At 44.1% G+C, this 7,155-nt stretch overlaps 1 pseudogene; it reads right to left on the reverse strand.

Annotated features, from left to right (window-relative positions):
* Positions 1-6,627: 6,627 nt before the first annotated feature.
* LOC129530087 (uncharacterized) lies at positions 6,628-6,693 on the reverse strand (annotated as a pseudogene).
* Between the last annotated feature and the right edge of the window lie 462 nt (positions 6,694-7,155).

Raw genomic sequence — 7,155 nt, forward strand, 5'->3', positions numbered from 1 at the left:
CCATTTTAAGTTGTAAATATGGTTGAACGTGGTGTCCAGGATGCTGGCTGTCTTATCCTAGTTCTTGGCTCTCTCCCATCTGTCTGCCTAGCTCAGCCAATTCTTGCCTCAGGGCTGTGAAAGGAGGTTAAGCAGGAGCAGAGGTTTTATCCTCCCTTAATGTTTCCAGAACATTCCTGGTTTCTTACTAAAGCCTGGATTTCCTTAAAACAATCTGGAGTTTTGGGGGATGTACCAGGGACTTGCCAGAAGCTGTCATTTCAAGAGTGTGTTTGCTTTTCCCATTTTTTCCTTCCCTTGCTGGTGATAAGCCCCCCCTTCTCTAAGACAGTAGGTCACCCCGAGCCCCAAGTTTCAGAATGGTAACACACTCACTACCCATTCTGTCAAAGCAGTATCTCCCCACCAAAACCAAAGTGGGTGAAAGAACATGAAAACTCCCCAAGAGAAAAACATCCATGGCTATAAAGAGGTCCTGATTCATCACATTCCTCAACCTCTGTCTCTTCACACAAATCTACATGCTCATTTCTTCCTCCATGCTGTGTATATTCATCCGAATACTGTGTACGTGTCCATGTGCATGTGCCAGAATGCTTTAGATAAATACTACAGGTGCAGCCACAAAAATTGTTTTAATATTAACTCTCACTATCCCTGACCCTGGTTCACTACTAAGCATTTTTTTTTTTTTGAGGCGGAGTCTCACTCTGTTGCCCAGGCTGGAGCACAGTGGCGTGATCTCGGCTCACTGCAAGCTCCACTTTCCGGGTTCACGCCATTCTCCCGCCTCGGCCTCCCAAGTAGCTGGGACTACAGGTGCCCGCCACCACGCCAGGCTAATTTTTTGTATTTTTAGTAGAGACAGGGTTTCACTGTGTTAGCCAGGATGGTCTCGATCTCCTGACCTTGTGATCCACCTGCCTTGGACTCCCAAAGTGCTGGGATTACAGGTGTGAGCCACCGCACCTGGCCACTACTAAGCATTTTAAGGCTAAAATAATCAGAAAAAAACTTGAGATGGTTGCTCTAGCATGTTAATTGCTTTCTGGGTGGTGTTTCACTCTGCATTACATGACTAATTCAATAAATTTAATTTTCTATTCCAAGTTCCTCAGAGGAAACTCGCTTTCCTTCAGAATCAGCCTTCCAGCCAGGAGGATCCTGGATTAAAGTCAAAAATATTACTCAGTTGTTGGCAGCCTTTGAACTGTTGCCAGAGGGGACTTTCATTGGCAACAATTATACAAATCTGACATTTACAAAGGGATTCAAAAATGCATAAAGTAGTTCCATTTCTATGACTTCACCTGATCCTTCAAAAGAGCATATATTTTCATCATTTTAAGAATGAAGAATTTGAGACTCAGAGATTTCAGGTATTTAGCCCCAAATCTCACAGACAGTAAGTGGCTAGTCAGGACTTAATGGCACACATACTGACTCTGGTTCTGGTGTCTTCCTCCCATGCCTTTGGCCTAGTGAAAGGCCATGAGAGGCAGCCTCCAGAAAGCCTCTTGGAGCCAATGAGGAGTAAATGCCAACCTCATGACAGATGACCTCAACCTGTCCTTTCTTCCCCAGTCAGCCAGGGTGGATTGAAAGAAACTAGCTCCCCTAGGCTGCAAGGGCAGGGTCTGATAAATGTCACTACCATGGGCCTGGTGGACCTTGACATGCACCTGCTTCTCCGGAGCCTAAGCAGCTCTCCGGGGATAGGCCAGAGCACCTGCACCAGCTAAGGCCAAGTCCAAAGCAGCTCTGTCTCTACAGCCTTCCTTTTCTTCCAATGACTAGGATAACAAAATGTGACAAACAGTTACTTCCAATTGTCACTTGTCTTTAGCGTACAAGATGAGTTTAAGGATTTGGAGATGAGACTGGGAGCAGCAGAGACTTAATCACACTTTTTTTTTTCTTTTTCTTTTTTTTTTTTTTGAGATGGGGCCTCACTCTGTTACCCAGGCTGGAGTGTAGTGGTGCCATCTTGGCTCAGTGCAGCCGCAATGCCCTGGGCTCAGGTGATTCTCCCACCTCAGCCTCCTGAGTAGCTGAGACTACAGTCACGTGCCACCATGCCTGGCTCATTTTTTGCATTTTTAGTGGAGACAGTGTTTTGCTATGTTACCCAGGTTAGTCTTGAACTCCTGGACTCAAGTAATCTGCCAGCCTCAGCCTCCCAGAGTACTGGGATTACAGGCGTGAGCCACTACATCTGGCCTTTATCACACATTTGAAAAGTTCTGTGGCTACTATTAAAAACTCAAACAACAACAGATGCTGGTGAGGTTGCAGAGAAAAGGGAACACTTATACACTGATGGTGGAAATATACATTAATTCAGCCACTGTGGAAAGCAGTGTGGAGATTTCTCAAAGAATTCAGAACTTCAATTCAACCTGGTAATGCCATTACTGGATATATATTCAAAGGAAAATAAATTGCTCTCCCAAAAAGACACAACCACTCATATGTTTATTGCAGCACTATTTACAATAGCAAAGACATGGAACCAATCAGAAGCCCATCAGTGGTGGACTGGATAAAGAAAATGTGGTGCATATACACCATGGAATACTATGCAGCCATAAAAAGGAATAAAATCATGTCCTCTGTAGTAACATAGATCCAACTGGAGGCCATTATGCTAAGCAAATTAATGCAGGAATCGAAAACCACATGTACTGCATGTTCTCACTTATAACTGGGAGCTAAACATTGAATAGACATGGAAATAAAGACGGCAAAAATATCACTGGGGACTGCTTGAGAGAAGAGGGTGAGAGGCCTGCAAGCAGTGAAAAACTATTGGGTACTATGCTCACTGCCTGGGGGATGGGATCATTCATACACTAAGCCTCAGTGACACACAATTTACCCATGTAACAAATCTGCACATGTACCCCTGGAACCTAAATTATAAGTAGAAGAAGAAAAAAATTTCTATACTTTCACTTAGAAACGATATGTCTTTGTTATAATTTCCTGTGGAGCTCAGGATTAGCAGCTGAAATTTTCTTAGAATTAAATATACAGATTATGAGTTCTCCATTAACCTTGTCAGTTGGAGGTAATTTCACTGGAGCTATAACACAGCTGAAAAATATTACATCTTTCAACATGGAAAAAAAAAGAGTCTGGAAAAGTCTACTGAAAATTTCATTTGATTTCACAGAATTTGCTTGTGAAGGTTTCGGTGAAAAGGAAACATAATTACAATTAACATCTGAAAATCGCTTATCATTGTGCTTGCCCAAACTACACGGATTTCTGTCTGAAGCTCTGGAAACTGAGTGTTTTTTAAATAATGCGTTTGCTGAAAATGGATAAGGATAAAAGCTTTTGTTTCCCGTTGTGTTTTGATTGATTAGATTCCCAACTGTTGGAAGATTTCAAAATTAGTTTTAGACAGTAGCTGGACCAGCCCATTTCCCTCCCTCTAGGGCAACAGAGGCAAGAGCAGAACTCTCTGCTGTCAGTCCTTTGGCCTCAGGGAGAGTTCAAATACACAGTCTGCAGGAAATAGGGGTCAAAATCAAAATCAAAAACAAAAACAGGTGGAAATGGAAAATAATTTAATTCTAAGAAGATTTCAGCTACTAATATTGAACTTGGTAGAAAATTAGAACAAAGGGATAGTTTGTAAATGAAAGTGTTAGACTAGGTAGTTAGGCAGACATTTGCAAGACAGGAGAGGGCCTCCCCAGGAATGTCAGGCAACCATGAAGAGATGGTCAGCTGGTTGTTAAACTGTCTGTCTGAAATGATAATTGGTCTCAGCCAGCTCCAGAGGAAGATGGTCTCCCAACAGATAGAAAACACCTCAAGATGGTGATCAACAACATCTTGATAATATCTCAAGAGCTGGGTAATCAGGCCCATCCATGCACGCTAAGAGGCAAAATGGTGGATGTATGACCTTCCTCTGAGGGCATTCCACCAGTAAAGGAAAATCGCCCCTAGAAAGCATACATACAACCTCAGTAAATGCAGTACGCATGCAGTCACCATCCCGAATGCTGACTGACACTGCGCATGTGGCAGTTGAGTGACAACACACCTGAAGGGAAGAATGACAGGAGTAGAAAAGAAAACCATGAAACCATGCCAATGTACCAAACCCCAAGCCAAGGGCTGAATGGGGCCCTTGGATCTCAAGTTGCCTGCTTGGCCCTCTTCCAAATGTGCTTTGCTTCCTTTTACTCCTGCTCTAAAACTTTTTAATAAACTCTCACTCCTGCTCCAAAACTTGCCTTGGTGTCTCCCTCTGTCTTAAACCTACTTTTGCCACTTAGCCGAATTCCCTCCTCTGAGGAGGCAAGGATCAAGTTTGCTGCAGGCTCACATGGATTTGCCACTGGTCACAAAAGTACAGCAAGTATAGAAAAATGAGAGACTAAAAGGAAAAATAAGAGGTCCAAACCACAAAGTCAGCAGTCACTGAGGGCAGGAGATTTCCTGCTTCAGCCAGAAGGGTCTGTTTTATGTGTGAGTCTCTCATCTTTATCATTCTGCCACGCGAAGTCACCACTGTAGGAAGGGACAGATGATGGTAATGAAATGGGAAAGATCCACTGTCCCCCTCATAGGGCCTGCGATGGGGGAGTGGCTTAGTTCTTCAGTGCCCCACTGCTCAAACCTCTAGAGGGGCATACAGATGGGCAGGCTGTGGGGCTCCGACCCCACAGCAGTGTTTAGGGGTGAATGCTTACAGCTTCTGAGGCCCCAATGGGTGTGTGTTTCAGGGTGCTTTTTCAGTTTGCCATCTATAGGGAGCTTGTGTTAATCAGCTCAACTAGACCCTGTACCTTGTTGCAAGGACAGAGGGCTTTCTGTATCCTGGGTTCTTGCCTTGGTGTACCAGAAGAATCAGATCACATGTGGGCTTGGAGAATGAATGAAAAGTTTTATTGAGTGGAAGTAGCTCTCCGCCTATGGGGGAGCCAGAAGGGAGATGGTTTCCCCTGGAGTTGGGCCGCTCAGTGGCCCTGGCTCTTCTCCAACTGCTCCAGCCAAACTCCACCTCGTCCCATTGATGGATGGCCTGCCAGCGTGCCGGTGTCTGTCAGTGTGTTCTTCCACTGGTGTGCTCCCTAAACCTCCTCTCACCATCCAGCCACTTGTGTCTTCTTCCGCCAATGTGCTGCTCTCAACATTTGGAAGCCTGTGTGTCTGCCCACTGGCACTTGGGTTTTTATAGGCCCAGGATGGGGGTGTGGTAGGCCAGGGTGGTCTTGGAAAATGCAACATTTTAGCACGAAAGCAGGAGTGCCTGTCCTCACCGAGGTCCATGGGGGTAGAGACTTAGCCAGGGACCCACCTTTCTCTACCTATCATTTCCCTGCCCCACTCTTGTATCGGTGACACAGCAGCCAGGCTCCTGAGCAGGCAGGACTGCTACTGACCAGGGCCACATTAAATTTATAACCTCCAGCCAGAGCCATGCAGACCTGTCAAGGCTTGTGGGCCTCTAATTCTGTCACACAACAGAGGGAGACCAGACTTTTGGACAGGAGATTCCCCTGTGCATTGTAACCAAGGACCCCCTCATTCCCATGAGATACCCTGCAGCTGAGAAAAAGAATAAATAAGTCTGTGTCCTGACAAGGAAGCCTATTCCTAAGAGACTGTTGAGAGCAGCAACCATGTTTGAAAGATTCCCTATTATTTAATGTATTCACAATAATCATATGTTCTTTAACTTCTTAAAAATACACACATATTTTGCAAAGGCTGTTTAAAAAATAAATAAAATAAAAAATAAATCCACACATAGTTGGAGTTTCCCAAACTAAGAGAGGAAAAAAAAAAAATAAGCCATGGGCCTTTATTCAGGTATTACACTTGACTCTGTGATACTTCTGTCTGAATTCTACAGAACTGGGCAGTGAGTGCTGCCTTATGCGGTCAACTCCCAAAAGTAGCTCATCAATATCTCATCTCTACCCCTTTTCTATTTTATGCCATTTCAAAGAGCCCAACTGTCATCTGTGCACACCAAAACCACTCCATAAATGCTAGTGGGATTTGTGGACCTCAGCTCCATACTGATATACAAATTACTGCAGCTGTTTGAGGTTATTTGTATTTACGAGGCCATGTGAACATTTTATTTCTTAGGCCAGTACAGCTAGAAAGACAAAATGTGGTCTCTAGTGAAAACCAATTGCCCATTAGTTAGAATTTAAGCCCACATTTGCACTCAGCATTGTGCGAGATTTACAAGATCCATCAGGGATAATTGCTGCCTTTTGGAAATTTGCACTGTGAAAGAAAAAGCATATAAGTATAAATAGGGAACATAGGTATCTGAAAAAATTTAAACTGCCCTTTGGCAGCTGTCCATTGTCACCAGAGAGGAGAGATTGCCTGATGTTTCCCCAGAGGCCTCACATGGTGGCCCGCCATCTCTTGGCAACTTTCCCCGGCCCAGCCTCAGCCTACAAGCTTGGAAATTTAATTTTGCGCCTGTCTCTTAGAGGCAGACTAATAAGCTCAAAGAACTGATAGTAAAAGGCTGAACACCAACTTATTTATTCATTTGAGAAATTATTAAGGAAACAGAAGACTCACATTTGCATGACCAGTGGATTTTCTGACTATTGAGGGTCTTATGAGGCAAGCCTGCTCAGTTAGCAATAATCGTGCCTTGGATAAACCTCACTGGCTATGATACTGCCACTTCACAAAGCTGCCAGCTTGCTCAGGATGCAAAGGCTGTTGAGGTGGGTAAAATCAGAACAATGGAAATTGATCAGACAAAGATTCGATGGCATCCGGCTGAGCTCCCCTGAGAATTCATCTCCTGTTGGGGATGGCCAAGAACTCACTTGTGAGACCAAATTGCCCACTGAGGAGTGCCCCATGGAGATGAGACATATACTGAGCTGAACTGGTGAAGTAGGTCCTGCTTATTATGGGGTCCAAAAGGAATACATAACCAGGTTACTGGCCTCAAGGGGAAATATCTATTGGTGGAAGAAAGAGAATTGTTTTTATAACATTTTTTCAAATATTGGGCTGAATTCTATTCCTGATGTTGCTGGCTAATAATCATGTCAATGGTAAATCCCCTCACATATTGATGCCTTAGTTTCTCCATCTAGGAATGAGATCTATGTACTACTTGTCGTCTTTGGCTTCCTCAGGAGTGCA

This window comes from Gorilla gorilla, chromosome 1 (assembly GCF_029281585.2).
Source record: "Gorilla gorilla gorilla isolate KB3781 chromosome 1, NHGRI_mGorGor1-v2.1_pri, whole genome shotgun sequence".
In the NCBI taxonomy this organism is placed as follows: domain Eukaryota; kingdom Metazoa; phylum Chordata; class Mammalia; order Primates; family Hominidae; genus Gorilla; species Gorilla gorilla.